Source organism: Felis catus, chromosome B3 (assembly GCF_018350175.1).
Source record: "Felis catus isolate Fca126 chromosome B3, F.catus_Fca126_mat1.0, whole genome shotgun sequence".
Classification (NCBI taxonomy): domain Eukaryota; kingdom Metazoa; phylum Chordata; class Mammalia; order Carnivora; family Felidae; genus Felis; species Felis catus.
Genome location: NC_058373.1, coordinates 127,392,457 through 127,419,433, shown reverse-complemented (window position 1 = coordinate 127,419,433; position 26,977 = coordinate 127,392,457). Strand labels below are relative to the sequence as shown.

Here is a 26,977-nt window from a genome sequence, read left to right as displayed (position 1 = left end):
GAAGGGAATAAAATAGCTCCTCACAGTGTGAATATTGTAATCTCTTAAACCTGTGACTCTTATTACTTTATATGGAGCAAAAACTTATTGCAAATATGATTAACTTAATGATCTTGATATAGTGAGAGTATCCTGGTTTGTTCTGTAGACCCATCACAAAGATCCTTATAGGAAAGAGGTAGGAGAGTCAGAGTCAGAGAGAGAGACTTAAATATGCTACCTGGCTGGATTTGAATATGGAGGAAGAGGCCCTAAATCAAGGAATACAGATGGCTTATACAAGTTGCAAAAGGCAAGGAATGGATTCTCCTTTAAAGCCTCCAGAAATTTCTCTTGTTCTCTTGAAATTTAGTTATGTAGGACCTCAGATAGGTTCTATTTAAGAATGTAGTTCTGTCACTTCAATCAAAAAATAGACATTCAGTAGGTATTTGTGAAAATTAATAGTAGGCATTGTAAAAATACAGTTTAAAAAAATTTTAACGTTTATTTATTTTTGAGACAGAGAGAGACAAAGCATGAATGGGGGAGGGTCAGAGAGAGGGAGACACAGAACCCAAAACAGGCTCCAGGCTCCGAGCTGTCAGCACAGAGCCTGACGCAGGGCTCGAACTCACGACCGCGAGATCATGACCTGAGGCGAAGTCGGCCACTTAACCGACTGAGCCACCCAGGTGCCCCTAAAAATACAGTTTAAAACTGTGCTTAGAAGCAACGATAAAGAATTAATATCACTTATCTTGAGGCTGATGAAGGGGAGGCTTCTAAATCCATCAACAATTACTGCTGTCCACACTTAACTACCTTGGACTTGAGAAGTAAGAGAAATTATGAAAAGAAGCAAAAGATTAAAAAAAGATCCTGTTCTTGATTCACAGGACCACCTTAAATATTAATTGGATGATGTACAAAAGAAAATTAACTATTTTATCCTGCTTCCAAATCTAAAGTATGTAATTTAACTTGGATCACATAAAACAAAAGCATATATGTAAATATATAAACTTATAAGAACACAACCCAATGTGTGTGTGTGTGTGCCTGTATATATATATATTTTCTACAGATATTTTATTAAAATAGAAACCCACTATTATTTGAGTAGTATACAAGTATTTAATCTTGTATATCTATATAAATATTAGAAAAATAATTGAAATGTAATAAACATTGTATTTTATTTTTAAAATTTTTTTGCATATTTACTTAATTTGAGAGAGAGAGAGAGAAAGAGAGAGTGAGCAGGAAGATGGGCAGAGAGAGAGGGAGAGAGAGAATCCCAAGTTGGCTCTTTGCTGACAGCATGGAGCCTGATCTGGGGCTCGATCTCACAAACCTTGAGATCATGACCTAAGCTGAAATCAAGAGTTGGAGGTTTAACCGACGGAGTCACCCAGGCACCCTAACACTACATTCTAATATGGTACTCAAATATAGAAGATTTAAATCAATCTCAATAACGCATAGTAGCCTTGTGAGTTTGGGCAAGAAATAAACTCTCATCAAATATCATTTAAAAAATTTTTTAACGTTTATTTATTTTTGAGAGAGAGAGACAGAGCATGAACGGGGGAGGGGCAGAGAGAGAGGGAGACACAGAATCCAAAGCAGGCTCCAGGCCCTGAGCCATCAGCCCAGAGCCCGACGCGGGGCTCGAACTCACGGACCGCGAGATCATGACCTGAGCTGAAGTCGGATGCCCAACTGACTGAGCCACCCAGGCGCCCCTAATTTTAAATATATATTCAATATAGGGGTGTCTGGGTGGCTCAGTCAGTTAAGCATCTGACTTCAGCTCAGGTCATGATCTCGTGGTCTGTGAGTTCAAAGCCACACATAAGGCTCTGTGCTGACAGCTCAGAGCTTGGATTCTGCTTCTGATTCTGCATCTCTCTCTCTCTCTCTCTGCCACTCCCCTACTCATTCTATGCCTCTCTGTCCCTCAAAAATAAAAATAAACATTAAAATGTATTCAATATATTTTTTACCATTTAATTTAATTTATTTTTTAGTTTATATCCAAGTTAGCATATAGTGCAACAATGATTTCAGGGGTAGATTTCTTAATGCCCCTTACCCATTTAGTCCATCCCCCCTCCCACAACCCCTCCAGTAACCCTATGTTTGTTCTCCATATTTAAGAGTCTCTTATGCTTTGTTGCCTTCCTTGTTTTTATATTATTTTTGTTTCCCTTCCTTTATGTTCATCTGTTTTGTCTCTTAAAGTCCTTATATGAGTAGTGTCATATGATTTTTGTCTTTCTCTGACTAATTTCACTTAGCATAATACCCTCTGGTTCCATCCACGTAGTTGCAAATGGCAAGATTTCATTCTTTGCCGAGTAATACTCCACTGTATATGTGTGTATGTATGTATATTTGGGCTCTTTCCATACTTTAGCTATTGTTGATAGTGCTGCTATAAACATGGGGATGCATGTGTCCCTTCAAAACACATCTGTATCCCTTGGATAAATGCCTAGTAGTACAATTGCTGGGTCATAGTGTAGTTCTATTTTTAATTTTTTGAGGAACCTCCATACTGTTTTCCAGAGTGGCTGCGCCAGCTTGCATTCCCACCAACAATGCAAAAGAGATCCTCTTTCTCAGCATCCTTGCCAACATCTGTTGTTGCCTGAGTTGCTAATGTTACCCTTTCTGAAAGATGTGAGGCGGTATCTCATTGCGGTTTTGATTTGTATTTCCCTTGATGATGAGTGATGTTGAGCATTTTTTCATGTGTCGGTTGGCCATCTGGATGTCTTCTCTGGAGAAGTGTCTATTCATTGCCCATTTCTTCACTGGATTATTTGTTTTTGGGGTGTTGAGTTTGATAAGTTCTTTATAGATTTTGGACACTAACCCTTTATCTGATATGTCATTTGCAAATACCGTCTCCCATTCCGTTGGTTGCCTTTTAGTTTTTCTGATTCTTTCCTTCTCTGTGTAGAAGCTTCTCTATTTTGATGAGGTCCCAGTAGTTCATTTTTGCTTTTGTTTCTCTTGCCTCCAGAGATATGTAGACATCTAGTTTGAGCCAAGAACTATTATCTACTGATGAGATATAATAAATGTACCATAATGGTAAAAAAAAAAGAAAAGTAAAAAAAAGGAGGGAGGAAAAGGAAGTAAAGAAAGAAGGAAGAATTATGACCACCTTATCCCTACACTTATGAAACCACTGGATAAAAAATGTATGCCTTTGTAATGATAATATGATGTATTAAATCTATGAACCCAAAATGCTGTGATGAAAGATCAAATTGACCTATGAAAGTAAATGCATACCCAAGAGAAGAATGACACATTAGCTCATTTTTAAGAACAAGTACTAATTCACCTGAGCAAGAATAGAGGAGGCAGCAATTAAGGAATAAAAAATATGTGAATATTCATTGACGCTCCTGGGTGGCTCAGTTGGTTAAGCATCTGACTCTTGATTTCCACTCAGGTCATGATCTCATGGTTTGTGAGATCAAGCCCCCTATCATCTACTAACAGCACAGAGCCTGCTTGGGATTCTCTCTCTTTCTCCCTCTCTCTGCTCCTCAGTGCTTGCATGCTTTCTCTCTCTCTCTTTCTCAAAATAAATAAGCATTTTTAATATGTAAATATTTGTTAAATATCATCTTATATTTATGGGCACATGATATAAGACACAAGTTGGAGAGTGACAGAAAAAAAGGCTGATTCCTTACTTGTGGAATAATACCAGCATCTCTGGTTTGTTAAAGAGTTAATTTAAATAATGAATACTGAAGATATTCTATGCCCAGTTATAACTTTATATTTTTAACTTCACTGCCTAAATCTCACTCTGCTGTACCTAGATCTTTTATTAGGTCTGTATGTTTCAGTACTTCATTCCTTTTTACGTTTAAATAATATTCCACTTATTCCTTGATACACCACTTTTTTTTTTTTTATCCATCCATCAGTTGGTGGATATTTTCATTCATCAGCTATTATTAACAATGCTGCTATGGAAATTTCTGTACAAGTTTTTATGTGAACATATGTTTTTCATTATCTTGGGTATATAAATACAAGAGTAATTTTAGGTTGATATGGCAACTCTATGTTTAACTGGGGAATTACCAAACTGTTTCCAACAGAGATTGTGCCATTTTACATTCTTACCGGCAATATATGTGTTCTAATTCCTCCACACCCTCACTAACTCTTGTTATGTTTTGTTTCATTGATGATATCTATCTCAGTGGATGTTAAGTGGTATCTCATTGTGACTGTGATTTACATTTCCCTAATAGTTAATGATTTTGAGTATCTTTTCATTCACTTGTTGACCATGCATATATTTATTTGGATAAATGGCTATTGAAATACTTTGTTCATTTTTAAATTATTTTGAATTTCTACGGTTGATTTCTAATGATTCTTTATACATCCCAGATTCTAGGTGCTTATCAGATACATGATTTTTAGATTTTTTTTTTATTTTGTAGTTTGTCTTTCACTTCCCTGATAGTGTCCTTTGATGCATAAAATTTTAGATTATGATAAAATCCAATTTAGCTATTTCTCTATATTTTGCTTATACTTTTGTTGTCATATCTAAAAATCCATTGTCTATCCTAAAGTGACAAAGGCATAGCCTGTGTTTTCCCTATGAGTTTTATAGTTTTAACTACTTCATTTAGCCTCCATCCATTTTGAGTTAATTTGTACATTCTGTGTGGATTTAGGATCCAAAGTTATTCTTTTAAACAAAATTTTAACGTTTCTTTATTTTTGAGAGACAGAGCATGTTGGGGAGGAGCAGAGAGGGAGATACAGAAATGAAGCAGGCTCCAGGCTCTGAGCCATCAGCACAGAGCCCAATGCAGGGCTCGAACTCAAGAACTGTGAGATCATGACCTGAGCCTAAGTCGGACGCTTAACTGAGCCATCCAGGCACCCCACCAAAGTTATTCTTTACATGTGGATTTCTAGTAATCCTAGAACCACTTGTTGAAAATACTTTTCTTTCCTCATTGAATGTTCTTGGCACGCTTTTCTAAAATCAAATGTCCACAGATACATGTGTCTATTTCTGGGTTCCCAATTTAACTGTATGGCTCTGTGTGTACATATTATGGCAATACTGCATGTCTTAAATACCATGGCTTTGTGGTAAACTTTGAAATAAGATATTTTGTGTTCTCTATACTTGCTTTTTTTTTTTCAGGATTGTTTTGACTATTCTGGGAAACTTACTAATCCATATGAATTTTAGGATCAGCTTGTATATTTTTTCCATAAAAGTTATTGACATTTTTTATAGAAATTATATTGAATATATATTTCAATTTGTAGAATATTTCCATCTTTTGCCTATTAAGTCTTCCAATCCAAAAACACGAGTGTCTTTCCATTTATTTTGGTCTTCTTTATTTCAATAATTTTCTGTTTATTTCACTATACTCATCTGATACTTAGGATAAATTCATTTTAATATATTTTTATTATATTTGATAATATTCTGAATGAAATTATTTTCTTAATTCCATTTTCAGTTGTTCATTCTGAGTGTAAAGAAATACTACAGATTTGTGTATATTGTTCTTGCAGCCTGGAACCTAGCTGAACTCATCTATCAGCTCTAATGTGTGTGTGTGCATGTGTTCCTTAGGATTTTCTCTACAGATTATGCGATCTGTCAACAGAGATAATCTACTTCTTCCTTTCCCATCTGGATGTCTTTATTTCATTTTACTTCCTAATTGCCTTGACTAGAACCACCCGTACAATGTTGAATAGAAATGACAAGAGCAGACATTCTTGTGTGATTCCTGATCTTAGGAGGAAAGTTTTCAGTCTTTCATCATTAAATATGATGTTAGCTGTGGGTTTATGTGGGTGCCCTTTATCACATAGAAGAATTTAACTTTTATAATGAGTTTGTTGAATGTTTTTATCATGAAAGGATATTATTTTGTGTTTTGTTATTTTGTTCAAATGAGTTTCATGCATCTACTGAGATGGTCAAGTGCCTTTCATTGTTTTTGTTCTTTATTTTATTAATATAACTTATTATATTACATATTTTCTATTAATTTTTGTACATTGTCCCAACCTTATATTTCTGGAATAAATCCCTTTTGGGCATGGTATATAATACTTTTCATATGTGGCTGGATTTAATTTGCTAGTATTTTGTCAAAGAGTTTTGCATTTATATTCATAAGTGATACTGTTCTGCAGGTTCTTTTCTTGTAATATCTTTATTGAATGTTGTTATCATGGTTATATTGGCCTCATCATATGAGTTAGAAATTGTAGTATTTTATTTTTAAGAGGGTTTGTAAAGTATTGGTGTAATTTTTTTTTATAAATGTCTAGTAGAATTCACAAGTGAAGCCATATCTTCCTGAGTTTTTGTTTTTATTTTTGTTTTTTTTTTTGTTTGTTTGTTTTTGTTTTTTTTTTGGAGGGGGGTTATTTTGTTTTCTGATTTTTGTAAATCACTAATGCAAATTCTTATTATGAATCTATTCAGATTTTTTTTTATTTCTTCTTGAATCAGGTTTGGTAGTCAGTGTCTTTCTAGGAAATTGCTAATTTTAACAAGGTTATCTCATTTGTTAGCATATAAGTATTCATGGTGCACACCTAAAGTTCTTTTGATGTTGTTGTTTTCATTTTTGTATGGTGGATACTGATGCCCTCTCTTGGATTTTTGATTTCCATAATTTGAATCTTCTCTATTTTTTTCTTGCTCAGTCTAGATAAAGTTGGCAAATTTTGTAGATCTTTACAAAGAACTAATTTTTGACCAACTATTCATATCTTTTACTGCCAATTGACCTGTCTTCTAGTTTACTGCTTCCTTCTTCTGTCCACTCAAGTCTACTGTTGATTGCTATAGTGAACTTCTAATTTGTAATTAATGTATGTCTTTACACTCTCTTTAAGTTCTTTAGACATGGTTGGAACATGTTTGCATTTAGCTCTTTGAATAAATATATTTAAACAGCTGACTAAAGTTTTTGTCTGGCAATTCTTGAAGAAAATTTCTATTTATTCTTCCCTATCCCCCAGGGTTTGTTTATGTCATTGACTATTGTAGTTTGTTCTTTTCAGTATCTTTTTAGGAATAATTCTAGAAAGTATATATTCCTTGTCATGTGTGGCCACTGAAGTTTCTTCATGATTAGCTTAGTGGTTAGCTAAAAATTAAACAGAGATTTCCCTAAATACCTGAAATCAGTAAGTCTCTTCATCTTCGTGAGATGTCTATGTGCATGCTGTAGCACACGTTCAACTCTCAGTAAAGCCATTTACCACTCTGCCTTGGCTTTTAATTCCTGCCTGTATAGTTTCAAGATCAATTGGGAGTGAGAAGTGAGAGGTTAAGCCCTTCTCAGGGCTTCCCTAGACATCTGCACAGCTCCACAAATGTGCATGACATTTTAGACTCTTAGAAATATGTTGGAGCTTTTCAAAGTTTCTGTGATGTCTTCTGTTGGCCAAATTAGATTCCGAAAAACTCATATTTAAAGTCCTAACCCCCTATGTGATTGTATCTGGAGATAGGGTCTTTGGGAAGTAATTAAGGTTAAATGAGGTTATAAAAGACTTCGATGGGACTGTGGCCATATAAGAAGAGGAAGAGAGAGAAATATTTCTCTATCTCTCTCTTTTCCATGTGAAGACACCGTGAGAAGGTAACCTTCTGCAAGCTAGGATGAGAGCCCTCACCAGAAATCAACCATGCTAGCACGCAGATCTGTCTTCAAGACTCTAGAACTGTAAGAAATACATTTCTGTTGTTTAAGACACCCAGTCTATGGTATTTTGTTATGGCAACATCTTATTCTTCAGCTTTTTCCTATATGCTTTTGAGCAGTTTATTATGTGGGTCATATCCTTTATCTCCAGCATCTGCAACATTAAAATACCTCCCTATAAATATTTTCAACAAATGCATCCCAGGAGAGCTTTTAGTAATACATGAGTTTGAGTCAAATCTAATAAAAACAAGACTTTCAAGTGGGGTATTTCCAGGGAATCACCACATAGGTAAAAAAAAAATGCCCCCTTTTTTTTCATAATGAGAATTTTTGAAAAATCATAATCTGAGCCAAAATCAAGAGTCAGATGCTTAACCAACTAAGCCACCAAGGCACCCCTATTATTTAGTTTTAATGAACTCTCAATATTTTAAAATCTAGAATTCTAGCCTCTTCATAATATTTGGAAATCTACAATACTAAAACTGTGCCTATAATATCAAAAGATCAAGGAAAACACGGCAATAGCTGGGTTGCTGTGTTGTGTCTTTCCTTATAATTTTATCGCCTCTATTCTCTGTTAACCATGTCTGTCCAGCCCTCCTTTTGTTATTCAGATGGTCCCTGTAGGATCTGGGCAATCACTTATGATAAATTATTACTGGAATATATTATGTGATATTATAATAAACTCAATTTTCTAGAAAAATTAAATTTCTCAATATATGTCTGTGATGAGGGGCCCATAGTTGATGTTGTAAATTAAAAATATGTAGATTATGACCTACTTAAAGAGCCACAAGCCACCTACATGGACTTAGCAAGTAGCTCCTTCAGCATACAAGATCCCACTTTGAGGAAGTGCAAACCCAGGGGTCATTTTGATTGAAAGTTCTGTTTCATTGCACTCACAAAAAAGAAGTAAAGCCACAAGATGTATCACCTACAGATACTATAAATCGGCTGGGGGTGGGGAGGGTGTGCAATAAGATGGAGGAAGGACAGTCCTCTGTCCCAGATCACAGAGACCAGGAGAGAGAGCAGGGTAGCAAGCACCTATTACTTGCAAGGTGTCTGGGGAGGAGGTCACTAACCTCTTGCGGGCCTCAACTCTAAGTGATTATTTTAAAAGGTGCCCTGGGAAAAGCAGAGTGGGAATTTATGGCAGGAATCCTAAACTCAGGTCCTTATCTAAGTGTCCAGACTCTGGGTGTGAGTAGGGTTCTCATGTTGTAAAACGTTAGGCAGCAACTCAAACTAGTGGTTTTCTCATCAGAATGGAATTCTTCCTTTCAAATGTTATTAGGGAATGTGAAAACATATTTACTTGTGTATGTTAATTTGCTTAAAGTTTACAGATAGTCTTTTAAAGTCCCTTTTCTCTTTTTTAACAATCTGGTTCTGACACAGGTTTATAACCTAAATTTGAACAGTCTATGTCATTTGAAAAATTCTAACCAAATAATTTAAAATGATCCCAGATTTGTAGTGCCTCCAGACAGTCAAATGATAGCAAAAAATCTTGTTCAGAGTAACTCAATTTTAACGTATGTGCACCATATTTCCATTCTGTAAAGAATATGACTTCATAGTGAAAAGTCAAAAATCAGCTAAGGAAATAAGGCAACATGATTTATAGCTAATAAAACAAAATTGGTATCAGATTTTGAGTTAAAATGCTTATGATATTTTAATTATGAGAAGTAATGAGATGGATATATTTACAGAAGTAAAAATGGTATGAATATCTAAGAAATAAACATGTAGATTTTAAAATAAGAAATAGAAAATAAATGTGGTTACAAATTTTAAAAAAAGTAGGAATATAAATGTATGTACATACATGTGTACATATGTGTGTGTAATCATTTAAATTATTAAAATATAAATGCATAGCAGATATGAATGTGTATACATATACATGTATGTGTAATCATTTAAATTATTAAAATATAAATGCATAGCAGATATGAAACAGAAGAGTATTGATTACATTAAAGGACTCATGAAATGGGTTTAAATGTAAAGAATGTAACAGATGTTAGGAAGAAAGAAAACAAAATGAAAATATAATAGGAACTGAAGAGACATGGAAATTCAAGACAGTAAGATAAATGTACATTAAATCAGAGTTTCAAAAATACATCCAATGAAGAAAATATTTAAAAGACTGAGATCCAAGAAATTTCCAGAATTGTCGAGAAATGCTAATTCCCAGACCTAGCAACCTAAAGCAAATCAGTAAGCGTAATATTCCTAATTATAATCCCAGGAAGGATAAATAAAATAAATTCACACCTACGCATAAAGTAATTAAACCATGGAATTACTAATGCCAAAGAAACTTTCTATGAGGCATCTAGAAAATACACACACACACACACACACACACACACACACAGTGTACAAATCTTACTGACAGCTGACTTCTCAATAGCAACAATTCAGCCAAATTCAGAGAAATGAATTGTCTAGTTACCTGTATGAATTTGTTTATGTAAAGAAAAAAAGCAGAAACAAAAGGTGATGATATAAATCTGCATGATTATGACGTAATGTTTTTATATTCATACACAGTTGGTGACTATTTATGACTACAGATTTTGGGGAACACCAAATATAAAAATAAAAATAATCAAATTATTTACACTGGACAAAAGACTACAACCCATGGGGATGTATTTTAAGGGAAGCAAGCGCATTTACTATTTTCTTAAAAAATTAAAATAGTGTAAACCCTAAGAACACATAAATTGTAGCACAGTATAATGGAATATTACTGCCAGTAAAAGTAAAAGCAATGAAGATAATATGGTAACATACAAAATGCTTAAGTAAAAGATGAAAATAGAAACCGTTTAACTGATACATTAGTAGTATTTAATAGCAGGCATACATCTAAACAAGGCCTCAGAGGAAATTGATTGCAACTAATTTTACATTATTCCATTTTTATTTCTAGTAAAATATCCATAAGACATGTTCTGCTGTGAATTATCTTTTTTGTAAATTTGTTTCAATGAATTCAGTTAATCATGATCAGCATACAAATATTGGATAACAAAGAATTCATAAGATTATATTAGATTCTATTTATACATGGAATCAATCAAGATGTCTTCCATGAAGTATTTATAATCTAATAAGGATAAAAGATGACCAAAATACAAAGATAAACCTGTTATATTATGATTTGTTTACAAAACTTCAGAAATGGACTCCGCATACATTTAGCAAACATAGAATTTATTAAAATGTTTTAGAAGGAATTATACAATGTAAGAGGAAGTCCAAGAACCATTTAGGAATGGATGAGATATATGTTAATTTCAGAGATCAAGCTAGAAGTTTGTTGTATTCCTTTTCTATAGCTAGCTGACTGTTATAACAAATTATTACACACAAAGTGGCTGAAAACAACATGACTGTATCATCTTACAGGTCTGTATACAGTTTGAGAGTCTGAAATGGGTCCTACTGAGCTAACAGGTGCAGCAAGCTACCCTCCTTTCCAGAGGCTCTATGGGGAGAATTGATTCCCTTACCTTTTCCAATTGTGAGAGGATGCTCAGGTTCCTTAGTTAAGCTTCTTCCTCCATCTGCAAAGCCTTCTCACGTTCTCTTTTCTGATTTTCCCTCTTCACCCTCCGTCTTCCACCTTTAAAAACCCTTGCAATTACACTCGGCTCACCTGGATAACATTCACAGGTTCTAGGGATTGGAACATGGATCCCTTTTGTTTTTTTTGTCTGTTTGCTTGTTTGTTTGTTTGTTTGTTTGTTTTAGGGAGAAAGTGAGGTGTTCACTACCACACTTATCAACGGTACTGTCACTGGAATAAATTATCTATTTTTCTGTCTTTCCACTCAAGATTTGAAATTCCAACAGAGAAAGCACGAATAGCCCAAGGTGGATCGCTATATCCACTAGTTGGGTCTGGGGTGGAATTGTCATTCCCAACTCTGTGCTAAATGAGACAATTACTTCAAAGTAAATTGAGCTTCTGCTACTATGGGAGCAAGAGGAATGAATGCAAGAAGACGTTGAATAACAAATGCCCAATATGATTAGTAAAACGTAAACAAACTGGCAAACATTGAAGCATAACATTATCAGTAGCATCAACATGTATTTTCCAAAGTGTGTTCCTCAGTATGTTAGTAGACTGATATGACTGCATACAAAGAAGAAAAATATAATTGTTTCACTGCACATAGTTTTGAAAATTATCCTTTTCTTTGATATTTACTCAATAAATCAGTAAACTAAAGTGCTGTGAAATTTTATAGTGAAGTAATCTGAACAGTTTTTTCTAACCTATTAGAGTAAGGAAACTTTTGCTTCTGCATTTCCTTCCTAATTCCAGTGAAACGCCCAAGAAGACCCATGCTTTTTTTTTTAATTTTTTTTCAACGTTTATTTATTTTTGGGACAGAGAGAGACAGAGCATGAACGGGGGAGGGGCAGAGAGAGAGGGAGACACAGCATCGGAAACAGGCTCCAGGCTCTGAGCCATCAGCCCAGAGCCCGACGCGGGGCTCGAACTCACGGACCGCGAGATCTGACCTGGCTGAAGTCGGACGCTTAACCGACTGCGCCACCCAGGCGCCCCAAGACCCATGCTTTGGGAGAGAATTCATTAGAATGACTTTCCTGAGTGCCACTGGATGAGACAACGTCAGTTTGTACAAGAAAAATCTGAAATCTGAAAATTCATATTGTGCATTTAAAGTAAAACATCCACTTCAAGATATTTCTATTGATGTGAGCAAGTGCAGTGTCATGGAGGGATGGAATAACTCCACTCACTGAAAATATGCCTTATGAACAAGGATTATGTTATTTTATTTAGCATTATTTTGAAAGATTTTGTTTGTTTTTGTTTTGTTTTGTTTCTACATAACTACATAAAAGCAACTGTTACTATGTTCCACTGATGTTGAACATATCTTTTAAAAGCATTTCCTTAGTGTTGAGCCCTCAGTGGTAAATATGTAAGAGTTCTCAAGGTTCCCTTATCTCCATCCTAGATATAAAATGTATACGATTTAACTGTGAAATGTAGTTGTACTGTGTTCTTTGAAACATGACTTTTCTTAACATTGATTCAATTTGCATTTGTTGAATGTATGATTTATTATTTAGCCTCTGGAAATAAAAGCACAGTGGGAGGAAATCAGAAAGCAAATCCAAGTGGCTCGGAATGGTAATTTCAGTTCATTTCCTTAATCTATATTGCCTCTTAATGTTTAGTAAAATGAAGACAATATGAGGTTTTCAGTTTTTCTTTTCCTTGACATTAGTTGAGCAAGTATTTATTATGTGCAGGTTATACATAAGATATTGGGTTTTGTATGTTGTGGATACAGTAATTAATAAGATACGGTCTAGACAATGCATTAGTTTAGACCCTTGAGAGACAGATAGAAGAATGAACAATTTTAAAGAAAAACATAAAAGAGATAAAAAGTGTTATGAAGTTTCAATAGCAAAAGGAGAACTTTTTGTAGTGGGTTGGATTGTTTTAAATAACAGTTTTTTGAAAGAGTGTCACCAAATAAAGCAATATGCATGTGAGTTGGATTTTTCCAAGAAGCTGAGGGTGTAAGAAAAAAAAATGTTTGGATTATTGGTAGATACAGAGCTAAAAGCAAAAGCAAAGGAAAAATAATATGGATGGTCTTGAGGGAAAGGATTGTAGTCCAGACAGCAGGAATATAAGATGTATGAAAGGAAAATTTGAAACAAAAGGTTCTAAACAGTAACTGAGTCCATGGAATCTTGGTGCTTAAACACTCAACTGTCAAATTGTTAGAGAATAGGAAAGTATTGAAGATCATTGAGCAGAGAAGTGAACATAATCTCTAGTACGCTTTTGGAAGACTGCTCCAGGACTTAGGTGGGAGGGCAGTTGAATAACAGGGTAAGATCAAGTAACACAAAGTCAAGCTAGAACTTATCTAGTCAAGAGATCATGTGACCTAGAATGTGAAGATGATGGGGAAACAAAAAGTAACGGAAGCTGAGAGAGAGACAGTGGAAATCATTTGAATACATAGAATAAACAAGAGACTGCATCTGATAAGGCAAGAGATTCCCTCATGTTTTGCCATTTTCCATGAACAAAACCACAGCCAGTGAAATCTCTTTGCCCAGCCCTTATACTTACCCATCTAAGTGAACATGGTTGAAAAACAAATGCACAAGCATGATTACTGGTCTCTATATTCATGGCCTCTGACCTTAACCTCCAGTGCTTTTGAAATACCACCAGTCACTCCTAATATCTCCAGAGGCATTTTGCTCTCCTAACTCTCCTAGAAAAGTTTTTTCCCCCCAAACTTCTATATACATACAAATCTTTGGGGCATTTTAATACTAAGTCTAGATTTTGATTCAGTAAGCTTGAGGACAGACTTATAATTCTGCATTTCTTTTTCTTTTTAAGTTCATTTATTTATTTTGAGAGACAGAGGGTGTGAACAAGTTGGGGAGAAGCAGAGAAAGGGAGAGAGAGAGAATCCCAGGCGGGCTCAGCACTGTCAGCACAGAGCCTGATGTGGGGCTTCAACTCACGAACCATGAGATCATGACCTGAGCAGAAGTCAGATATTTAACCATCTGAGCAAATTCTGCATTTCTAAAAAACTCCCAATGATGTTGACACTGCTTTTTTGCTTGGACCATACCCTTAGGAAGATATTCTTGGTGACTATTCCATGTTCTTCTCTCTCCTAAGCCCATACCCTCTCCCCATCCTTGCTTTCAGTTAATGATCCTGCTCCTGACTTCACTGAACCAGTCAATATAGAAGGTGACAGTCTCAGAATCATACTTTCTTACATAACATCCTCTTTTATCTTTACAATCTGACTGGCTGTTAATCAGCATGTATGTTCTTAATGAAAGCCATTGCCTTCCTCTGTAGGGAGATCCCATCTCCTATTATCTACTGAAGGACATTTCCCCCCAAATTTTCCTCCTCTTGCTCTTGTATTGTGGATTTTCCACATTCTTCTGCTTTGCTGAGTGTAGGTACAGATAAGAAGCAGGTAGCAATTCTCTCTTAACCGCACTCCAAACTTTTGCTACCATCATGCCCCTAAAACTGCTCCTGTCAAATTACCAATAAATTCATGTACAAAAGCCAGCGATCAATTATTAGCCAATACATTGCTTGAACTGCTTTGCATTTGACACATTTTATCAGTCTCTTAACAGTTTCCAGATTATCTCTGGGCTTTTTTCTTCGCATAGGGTGCTCAATCTTTTCGCAAGTGTCTTGACCATATAATATTACTTCATAAAGACTTAATCCTTACTTCTCCCCTCTTCCTGTCTTCCCCTCCTCTCCTCTCTCTGCTCCTCTCCCTTTGCCTTTTGTTTCCTTCTAGTCCCTTGTCTTCTCTATTCTATATTCACCACCCTGTATCTAATCACGTATCATTACTTCAAATTTCATCTTTATTTCTAGCTGTATGTGTCCAGCCCACAACTTGCTCCTGAAATGCAAATCCTTATAAGTACCATTGGTTGTCTCTAAACACAGGATTGTAGATATCTCAACCCAACATTTCCAAAAGAAAACTCCTATATGCCCTGTTCCGCCACATTTGTTTGACCCTCAGTTTTATTCATCTTTGCCAATGGCAATCCATTCCTGTGGATAACTTCTGGTCAATCTTAATTTCTCACAATTGAATTCAATCAGTGAGGAATTCTGTTGGATGGACCTCCAAGATTTGTCCAGAGGTTGAGCACTTTTTACCACCTCCACTGCTACCCTTTGGTCTAAATCACTATCTTTTCTCAAATGAGCTACTGAAATAGACTCCTAATTAGTCTATCTTTGCCTCCAACAGCAGCCAGAATTACCTCTTAATCATGCAAGTCAGATTCTCAGCTCGAACCCTGTAATAGCTCTCAACTTCAATCAGAGTGAAATCCAGAGCTTTTACAATAACCTACAAGATTTTGCATGACCTCTATCCATATATATCATCTCTCTAATCTCATCTCCCACAGTTCACTTAGCTGCCCTTCACCTAGCCCCCAGCCATCTATTCAGCACTTCCTTACTGTTGTTCCAACACATCAGGCATATTCCTAAGAGCATTCACACCTTTGTATTCAGTTTCCTTTACCTGGTAAACTCTTTCCCAGATTAAACTATTGTTTAATCTCATCATATTCTTTAGATCTTTTCAAAGAAGGCCAATCTCTTTATTCAGTAATGAAAAAGTTTCCTCATTTTGCTGGGTTTCTTTGGGCCACACCAATTATCATCTTCTACATTTCTGTACTGTAAAATTTATTTCCTTATCATAGTTCTTATTTATTGTCATACAAAAACTTAAGTTCAATAGTTCTAAGAGTCTTTGTGTGTTTCCACTATATAGTGTAAGTGCCTACAACAGTGTCTAGAAGATAGCACAACTCAACAAATTAATTCAATAGAAATAATAAGACTCTCTGTTAGATATGAACAGGGAGAGAATTACTAGACACTTGACCTGTCAGTGCTCATTGCATTACCTGAAATGTCAGAGTACTTTTTCCTGGGCAACACATGAAAAATATTTTGGAAATTGGTATCTGTATTCCTTGCATGAGAACTCCAGTTCCAGAATTCCACGAATCTTTCTGAATCCTGTTTTAGAGCTTCCACCGGGAGAGCTGTTAATTTCTTAGTATTTATGTGTTCATTTACAAATCAAAGTATTAATTTCACTTTAAACATTGGAGAATGTTTAAGTACCTCTTCAGGCAGTTTGTAATGCCAATGGCAGGTTACTGTCTTTCTCATACCATCTTCACATACACTATGAGTGGAATTACAGGAGATCACTTACCATTCAATTACCACTGCACCTCTTGTTTGGTCTTGGAAGCTGCACTGTGCATGTTAAAAAGGGCTATTTAGTTAAGCCACATAATTTATTTAAGAAGGTTTTAAAAATACACATGGCATTTATCTTTTCAGTAGGTAGCACACAGCATGTAAGAGCAACTATAAACAAAACTGAAAATTAAATTCCTACAACTGAAACAGAAGCATCCCACTGGTCAGAGTTTGTCAAAACATCTATTCACGCGGGCTTCACTGAAGAGAGAAGACCATCCTACTCAAAATAAAGTGCAGGGTCTCCTTGCAAACCTTTAACACACTCATATCTCCAACAAATTTATAAATCTGTGTTCCAAGTTTCAAGTAGACGTTCCATAGTAGGTCACAGTTGAGGGTGATCAGGTCAACAGGTGTCCTGAGACTGTTTACAAGGCAGCGTTTTAAGTTGGGGCAGATCATGTTGGCCTTTGTAGCACCCTGTGTGTGCAAATAGGTTTCTTGTTCAAGCTTCTGCAACAAACAGTGGCAAAGCTGTTTGCAAAGTTGTGTCTAATAAGACAGCTTAAATGTGTTGCCACATGGGTATTTCTGATCTAGTTTTACAAGCTCTCTGAAGGAGGCTGCATAAAGAATCAAAGAATCTGCCAGCAGTTGAGATGCAACCCCAGGAAACGTCAAAGGCAGATTTCAGCCTAATGTTCTCGTGAAACGGAAATAACCAGCGAAGTGAAATCCATGTGTGTGTTGTTTCAAAGGACCCTCCGATGCGCTGGTTATGTGCTTAGGGGAGAGACAAGTCACCAGAATCCCCAGGGTTTCCCTTTAGTGTGAGCGTCTGTCTCCTCAGTATTCTCCCAGGCACGATGACTGCTTTGTGAGCAGAGCCTGCATCATAAAATTCACCCAGGCTTCTTAGCCACAGGAAATACCCCTGAGAAAAACAGAGCCAGAGGCGAATACTCATCTAGTCCTTCCCTGTCTAACAACCCTAAGATTTTTTCCAGAAGATACTAAATTAAAACAACATTAAGTAGGGAAAACAGGTGATGGAATTACCCGACCCTCAGGCCAAGTTCCAAAACAGGGCAGGACAGAACCATTCAGTTTTTAAGTAATGGTGGAAAATCAGAGATTGGGAAGTGGGTGAGAAGCTGTGGGCTGATGATATGTTGGCCATCTTCAGATATTTTTTCTGTGTCACCATGCAAGCTGTTTACCCACTCGATTGGGAAGCTTGCTGAGACACTTAGGTAACACACTAATGTTAAGATCTAGAGGGATACTAAATTCAACATGTCCTATCCAAAGAAATACAAGAGGCAGTTGGTCTTAAATAGAGGTTATCTGATACTCATGGCAATAAGCATATGGAGGAAGGCTTGTGTGTAACTGCAAGATGTTACTTTCTTAAACTTTTAACTAAGTAAATTAAAATGAATTTACCCTTAACTGGCAGAAGTGACATATATATTCCTCCCTTCAACAAGTCGCTGTTAAGTGCAAAGTGAAGGAGAGATCTTCATAAGGAAAAAACAGTCAATTTTCTAATTAACTTAAAGGAAAACACATCAGCAACAACTTGCAAACATGAATTCTCATGCAAAATCACATCTGTTTTACAACTATAATGGCTATTTTGAAATGTTAAATACCCTCCCTCAATGGACTGTTATTTCTTCTCTGGTCTGAGACCCATTCTGGTCCTTCTGCCAAGCTCATCTCACCATTATCTGACTTTGGACTCTCTATGTGTTTAGAATCACATGTAACATATGATATGTACAGATAATGGATATAATATGTAGATATTTAGTATCTATATATTATCTATTTTTTTTTCCTAAATACTGACCAAAGTTTGCCAGGGATCTAGAAGGCCTTGGTTTCATACTGGATTAGGTGTTTGCCAGTTCAGTTGCTTTGGGAAAGTCATTTAAATTTCCAGAACATCAGGCTCCGTCTGTATAATACAGGGACTGGAAAAGACGAGTTCTCACATTGGTTCCTAACAGAGTATCTTGTTATGCTGTGACCATGCCTAGTCTTAAGTCCCCTATGAGAACAGGGTGGGTATTTGAAGGTGAGCATTTGAAGATTTACACATAAATGAGTCATCACATCCTTACTTTACGCTTAGATAGCACTAAACTTTTTAAACCATTTCACATATGCTTTCTTATAACAACCCTGAATGGGACATAGGAGAGACATTACTGTTATGTTTTTTGGAATGAGGAAAAGGAAGTGCAGAGTTAGGAATTTTCAATCTCCCATCTAGTGTCATGTGCATACCTGCTTCATTCCCACTCTGCTTCAGATATGAAAGTGCAACAACTCATTGTCCTCAGAAAAAATACAAATAGCCTTTAGGATCCTCATTTATCACTTTTTAAAGATGGTACAGGATATTTCAGTACCTTGGATAAACTATCAAGTGCAGCTCACTGGCTATATAGAAGCAATGAAGTAGTTGTTGTTTTTAATGGACAAAAGCTCTGTGAACCATACCAGGAGATAGGCACCCTTGTCATAAAGCAAATGTCAGGAATTTACCTAACATATGTATATATTACGTCACGCTACCATATCTATTAGAATAAGTTACATTATGCTGCAGTAACAAAGCTCAAAATCTCAATGGCTTATTCTAAGGGCCCATCAATGGGAAGTTATGGATCATTCCCTAATATCTTTACTCAGAGACCCATGATGTTGGTGTAGCTTCTGTATAGTTTATACCTAGGATCAGGGAGGAAGGGATGGAATAGGGGTATGGAAAAGTTTACACTGGCCCTTAATGTATCTTCCAACATGTGATAAGCACTCTTCAGCTTACATCTCTTTAGTCTAAATAAGCCATATGATCATGCTCGAGTTCAACAGAGTTGTGTTATGTATTCAACCTGCGGGGAAGGTTTAAAAAACGTGGTAAAGATTAAAACAGACTACCATTCTTATTTCTGAAATAAGTTGATATACTTAAAGATGGTAAAGATGACTAAGGTAAATAGTTATTTATATCTGATCTAAACAGAAGTAATGTCAAAGTGTAACAACCAGATGTCAAAAAATAGATTAAAGACCTCCTCCAAAAATCTATTCCTCCATAAAAGTATTGAGACCATTATCCAAAACAGTTCAAAATCAACCTTTTTTTTAAACTCTGGAAATCAACCAAAAGTTTGTAATAACCCCCAGAATAGTTTATTCAATAAAAATGGCCAAATCTCAGTGAAAAGAACAAGTTTTGTGGTGTTTTAACTTGCCATAATTCTTGTCATTTCTCTCTTGACATATTTTTGGTATCCTTGAAAACAGCCTTACAATTACAGTAACTATAAAAACCAGCAGCCTCGCATTTTAGGAGACACTGTAAGGGATAGATCAGAGTTAAAGCCCCTCCAAAGTCCCATGCCCAGGGAAGAATCCCTATTTGGCATGTGTGGAAGGTCCGTGAAAGACTCTATTCTTAGGGCTTGTCTGTACTGACATGACCCAATCTATGCTCTCAGCAAAAAGATGAATACCAAGGGCATTTGTCAAAAATAATCACTGGCAAATGTCTAACATCACAGAAGCTCGAAGCAGCAAAACCAGTTGTAAATAATAAAAGATTCACCAAAAATGTTAAAAAGACAAATCGGAGAAGGAGGTGTCCATAGTGGACTTTGAAAAACTTTAATGTATTTATGGAAATTTAGAAGGCCACATAAATGTAAAGGACCATGCACATGCCCAGAAAATGTATAAAGTCCTAATCTCTCATCTCTGGCTGACCTTGAGGGTCTGCCTGAAAAGAAAGTGAAGGCTAAGGTAAGAGTTGCCTGGTGATTAAGGAAATCTCTGTCCAATCAAAAGCCAACCACGGAGCTAACGGGGAAAAGATTTCAGTGGCTGCACCAGACAAATAATACAGACTTTATAAAAAAAAAATAGTCCAAACAAACAAACAAACAAAAACAAAAAACAATGAAGGCCAACAAAAATACTCCATGAGGACTTTTCACGTTTTGGCTAAGCTAGTATCAAAAATAATAAGTTCTATATAAACAAGCTAAATACAATTCACTTTGGGTGGAAAAAAGTACTTCTTAATTTAAGATTTTATTTTCCTGATGCAAAAATATTCATTGAGCACCCTCAGTGGACCAGAACCTTGTTCAGATGAGGCTACATTAGTGAAACAGAATGCACAGTTTCCTGGGGCAGATTGCTAAACCTCCCAGGTATTCATTATGTCCATGTTCTTCAGCCACAGAACCTCTTGTGGTCTTTCCACATTGATGTAGGTTGGGCACATGGTGACCTAATTTGGAGAATACAATCTTTGGCCTCCGTTGAAACTGTGTGTGGCAGCATGGCAGTGAACTCCAACCACCGAAAGATGAGCAGAAGCGAGAGGTGTCTGTTCCAGGTCAAATCTTTGTAAAGGAAATTGTTTTTTAACTCTAAGTGATTTGAAGGAACTAACTCTGTTTCCCTTCTCACTAACTGTAAAACAGATATCATGTAGGCAAGATGGCATTGATCCCTTTGTCAGTACAACACCTTAGAGAAGGCAAGTTCAAGAGAGAAGGAACCCAGGGAGTTATGTCATTGCATCAGCTAACTGACCTACATTCCACCCACCTATCTCTGGCTTCATGTGACAGAAAATGATCTGATTGAATCAATCACTTTATCCTTTAGTCTCCTTTATTACCTATACCCGTAAGTAGTAAAATCATTTCTTCTTATCCTCTAACAAACATGTTGAGCAGTTTATTGAAAATGAAGTCAATAAAAAAGTGGGCTTATTTGCCTCATTGAGACATCTCTCACTTTATTTCCCCAGGGATCTCCTTTTTAATTCTCTTAAAATCTTGTAAAAATTAAGTATCTAATTTTACTGTGAAATAGAGTCTCCAAATAGAACATATTTCCTGCAAACGTATCTTGATAACTATTGTTTTGTATCAAGTTAAGTTAGCTTTGATTGGGAAATTCTGATTAGCATTTCTTTCCAGTGGGTTTTCTCTCATTAAATTAGGAAGATTTAAATATATTTTAAAACCATAATAGTATTAATTCTTCAGGGAAGAATTCTTCAGGGAAATCCAGTGAATTTTCCTTACTGGCATTTCTGGTCTACTTTCAAAAGTTAATTTTTCTGCTACAAGATCTAGCTTAACTAAAAAAGATATATATACTTTTTCAGAAAGATCATAGAATAAATGCATATCATGGGTTTACTACATAGGAAATATCACTTTATCTCAATCTCAGATCCCTTTTCTATGTCTAAATTCATGCAAATATTCCATGTACAGCACATACAAATGTTTACATAATATTGTATAATACTATATGTGAATATTATGATTATAAATATGTTACACATATAATGTATATTTTTATTTTAATATCCAACAAGCTAATTTTATTTTAATAGAATTTTTTAACCAACAGAAGGGGTGGATAAAACTGCAGATTACAGGGGAGGGCCTGACAGAAGTTGAACACAGCCATTGAAGACCCATAGAATAAATAATCAATCCTATTGCAGATACAAAAGCATTGGCAAAATTTTACCTATGTGCATTTTACTCACGTTTCTTTTCATTTTTCTAATCTAAGTACTCTTGCAATATTTTCATAGCACCAATGTTATAAATACTCATTTTGATCTATGGATAGAAACTACCTAAATTGCTTCAAAATGTTGATGGTTTTTCTATCTCTGCCCATGGTGCCACTTCTGAGTTCTCATTTACACTTGATTGGGGTTATTATATAAGAAAGACTTTTTAAGACATTGCAGTCTTCACACAACTTGCTATTTAGATGGTATATTAGGAAAGCCTGTCAATGCTAAATGTCTTTCTAGACTGTGAAATGTGAGTTGTCTGCTATTAAAATAAAAATATGAAGATAAAATTAAAATTTAACTTTATAAACAAAAGTGTATCATTTTACTTAAAACCAATTTCATGAGTAATTTTATCTCAAACCACGTCTCTATCTTCGACTAAAATGATCCACAATGTGATTAGAAGTTGGTCATTAACATGGACATTTAAGGATGTTTGTATGATTGACTGCAGCATGATTCTGCCAACGCTTCCCCTGAGCAAAGTCATAGGAATATCATGAATCAAGGACAAAGAAAGAATTCCACTCTGCAGTTATGGAACTTTTTAAAAATGCTGATTAACTAAAAATAACCTTCAGTGATCAATTGGTTTGCATTAAACTATCCATTCACTGCTTCCTAGGCACCCAAAATTGTCAGAAGATGATTGTGTATTGTGAAAAGTCATCAACCGTCCTCATCCTCCATGTTTAAAAAAAAAAGAATTTACCTTTTAAACACAGGGAAATAAGAAATGTAGGTGAAAACTTACACCAGATTTTTCAGTGAATGGAAACATTTCCTTCTTTGTTCTTGGAGATGTTACCTAGGGAGAAAAACAAAAATGCTTAAGACTTATAGAGACAAATAATTTAACAAAACTCTTCATGCGATTTCTTATTGAATCAAAAAAATGGAATATTTAATTCTCTCAGGAGTTTTTGATTAAATGTTGTTTAAACCTTTGTAACACTGCATTTCACAAGCACAGGTGAGTGTGGAATCCCCACCGTCTTTTACCCTTAACATCGCTATTGATATTCTCAAAACAGTGTTCTCCTATGCCATTTACAAAGACATCTGTCTCTAGTTATATGGATTTCTAGAATGCTGAGACTCCCATAGATTCCATTTGGTGTTACTCATCGTCTCTGTATACATATACTTTCTTCTTACCTAGACTTTTTGCAAGTGATCATTTCACAGTATGTACAACTATCTAATCATGATGATGCACGCCTGAAACTAACATGTCAATTATATTTTAGTAAAAATAATCAGCTTCAGGGGTGCCTGGGTGACTCAGTCGGTTAAGCCTCCAACTCTTGATTTTGTTTCAAGTCATGAACCCAGAGTCGTGGGATCAAGCCCTGCATGGGGCTCTGCAGTGGTTATGGAGCCTGCTTGGGACTCTCTGCCTACCTCCTCAAAATATCAGCTTCAAAAGAGAAAAAATAAAAATACGTCAACATGGCCAAAATATTTGCTTCACTTCTGAGCACTACGCAGATTTTCAGCTTGGTTACCCTAGGAACTAAGTGTCCCAGCACACCCTTTCCTCTATGGTTTCAGGCAAGAGTTTGTCAAAGTGAGATTGTACTGGATTCAGAAGGCAAAAATGAAGGAGTTGCCATGACCCTCTGAGAGGTAATCATTGCTTAGGGGTGGTGAGAAAAACCACCACTTGGAATCTGGCAGGGGGTAGTTTGTCCTCACCCATCCTATTAATTCCAGCATTCCCTCCCATCAGCAAATCCCAATGATCAGTAGCAAAACCAGGCCCACATCAGACCACTGAAGTTGATGAAACTCACACCACAGAGTGTGAAACTCAGAGAGACCATAGTTGTGAAGAACTGACGTCCTTCCACAGATCTCCACAGTCGCCCATAATTCGCGGTATAATGACAGCAGCTGGACATCCCTAGATTCCAGGTGTTCTGGCGAGTTTCCTTTCACTTGTGCCAAATATGCTTATTGATTTGTCCTAGGTTACTTAACTCCCCCTGTGGGAGCTTTTCTTCCCTAGCTACTCCCACAATTTTTTAAGATGTAATTCTTATGACAAATCTCTTACTCCAAAATAGTCTTCACAGGTTTGCTTTACTTGGTAAACCATAACTGACGTAAGCATATTTGTACCCTCATCACTTGGTCTTCTGAATCAGATTTCTACTCTGGTGTTGATTTTCCCCTAAAAACGTATACACAGTGGGAAATGCAGTAGAGCAGACTGGTCACAATGGGTGTTGCCCTGGACACTGGCAAACTCTTATGCAGAGATACCTAGTTATATCATAACCAATGCGATTTTGAACTTCCCAAATTTTTGAATTTTATCACATTACATCCTTTGCCCTTACTAGCTTGCATTTTTTTTCAGTTCAGAAATATAGAGTAAATGAATCTAAAGTCCCCTACAAAAGCAATGCAACACATTTTAAAGTCTCTCTTTTACTTTCTTACCTTTTATTTTTAAAATTTTTTTAATGTTTATTTATTTTTGAGAGAGAGAGAGAGAGAGAGAAAGAGAGAGAGAGAGAGAATGAGTGGGGGAGGAGCAGAGAGAGAGGAACACAGAATGCAAAGCAGGCTTCAGGCTCTGCAGTGTCAGCACAGACCTCAACATGGGGCCTCAAACTCCGGAACTGTGAGGTCATGACCTGAGCCAAAGTCAGATGCTCAACCAACTGAGCCACGCAGGCACCCCTAAAGTCTGTTTTTAAAAGTATATACTTTTCAGGGTGCCTGGGTGGCTCGGTTGCTTAAGCGTCTGACTTCGACTCAGGTCATGATCTCACGGTTTGTGAGTTCGAGCCCTGCGTCGCGCTCTGTGCTGATAGCTCAGAGCCTGGAGCCTGTTTCAGATTCTGTGTCTTCCTCTCTCTCCGTCCCTCCCCTGCTTGTGCTCTGTTTCTCTCTCCTTCAAAAACAAATAAAATAAAACATGAAAACAATTTTTAAGTATATACTTTTCTTTTGACATAGAAGTTTCATGCCTCATTATGTTACAGATGATTTTTTTTTTCTTTCCAAGATTTTATTTAAATTCCAGTTAGTTACCATGTAATGTAGTATTGGTTTCAGGAGTAGAATTTAGTGATTCATCGCTTACATATAACACGCAGTGCTCATGATAAGTGCCCTCCTTAATACCCGTCACCCATCTAGCCCATCTCCCCACCCACCTCCACTCCAGCAACCCACAGTTTGTTCTCTACAGTTAAGGAAGCTAGACTTATTTACTCACTGTTAAAATGAATTATCACATCAAAATTGGAGATTTTACGTTCTGACTTGACTTTATGAAATTTGCAAGATATTTTTAACTAAGTTTTTCTATAACAGTATGCATACAATGCAGAAAACACTAACTCAAATGAAATTGTAAATTTCAAAGTAATCTTTGGAGTACAATTGTCTTAGCCTGTGACACCTAGAGTTTGATTATGCATCAGTTTAATTTCTTTAAGAACCAAGTCCCATTATAATAATTTCTTACATAGTGCCTTCAAAATATCTTTTTCTTATCTAATTTATGTAGAAAATTTTCTATAAGCACCTGAAAAAAATATCTAAATATGGTAAGACAATAAGAATTATTGGGTCCAATTTTCTTGATTTAAAAAAAAAGCTAAAAATTATTTTTTTTCAAGAAATTATTTTCATCTGTTGGATATAAATTTAGGAGGGGATTCAATGAAAAGAGAGTAATTCAGAGTTAGGTTGAATGTCCTTGTAAAGAAGTTACATATGTTTGTCTACACCAACAATGTTTGTCTTTACAAATAATAATGTTTTGCTTCAAAACATTATTATTCAAATATAACTGAACAAATGCTTCATTTATTGAAGGATGAATATTCAGCAAGTGGTGAAGCAATGGCATATTAGAATGTATAGTATTCTTTGGTCAGAAGACATAGATTTTTGCCAGTCTACCACTCATTAATTAGCTGGGGGATCTGAAAAAATCATTTGACTTCTCCAGGGACTTTTTTTCCATCTGTAAAAATAAGGATTGGAATTTTTGGAATTGAAGAACATCAATGTTTAAAGACGCATAGGTGCTCTAAAACCCAGTATTTTATAAAAATTTGAAGCTTACTCTTTGATCAAGAAAATCTTACATACCAAGCAAGATTCTGGAGAGAAAGAAAGAAATTTAACATGATTATGCATTTTGTCTCATTAGGAGATCATAATGAATATAACATGCTCTTCATAAACAAGGGGCATTGTTTCAGACCATGATCATTGTATCAGGTTATACACAGTAACCAGCTTAAGGAAGACTGGTATGTTAAAGAAACATTTGCTTCTACAATGGTCCAGAGCAAATGCAATTTTTCTGCCTTCTTTCTCTGTCTTTTTGTTGCCTCTATTTTTTTTTTGGATGATTCAATTATGACTAATTTCTTTTTTTTTTCAATATATGAAGTTTATTGTCAAATTGGTTTCCATACAACACCCAGTGCTCATCCCAAAAGGTGCCCTCCTCAATACCCATCCCCCACCCTCCCCTCCCTCCCTCTATTTTCTACTGTTTGGGCAGCTGCCACTGGAACCATCTTGCCTTCTCCATTTTAATGCTACTCTCAAACTACATGAACTAAGATAGAAGGAAAATGATTTCCTTTTTATTAATGTTTTATTTTTATTTATTTAATTTTACTTTAGAGAGAGTATGTAGGCAGAGAGGAGGGGCCTGGGGGGGGGGAGAGAGAGAGAGAGGGAGAGGGAAAGAATCTTAAGCAGGATCCATGCTCAGTGTGATGCACGGCT

The 26,977-nt window shown here is 35.9% G+C and overlaps 1 long non-coding RNA gene across 2 annotated transcripts in view; it reads right to left on the bottom strand.

The window, feature by feature from the left end:
• Positions 1-23,019, bottom strand: part of LOC109501194 — a 77,112-nt gene extending 54,093 nt beyond the window's left edge. The window contains exons 1-2 of one of the 2 annotated variants that reach the window (XR_006599875.1): positions 22,965-23,019; positions 11,279-11,391 (exon numbers count right to left, since the gene is read on the bottom strand). This is a non-coding gene — a long non-coding RNA (uncharacterized LOC109501194). The remainder of the gene's footprint in view (positions 1-11,278; positions 11,392-22,964) is intronic. The other variant, XR_006599876.1, reaches the window with a different exon arrangement.
• Between the last annotated feature and the right edge of the window lie 3,958 nt (positions 23,020-26,977).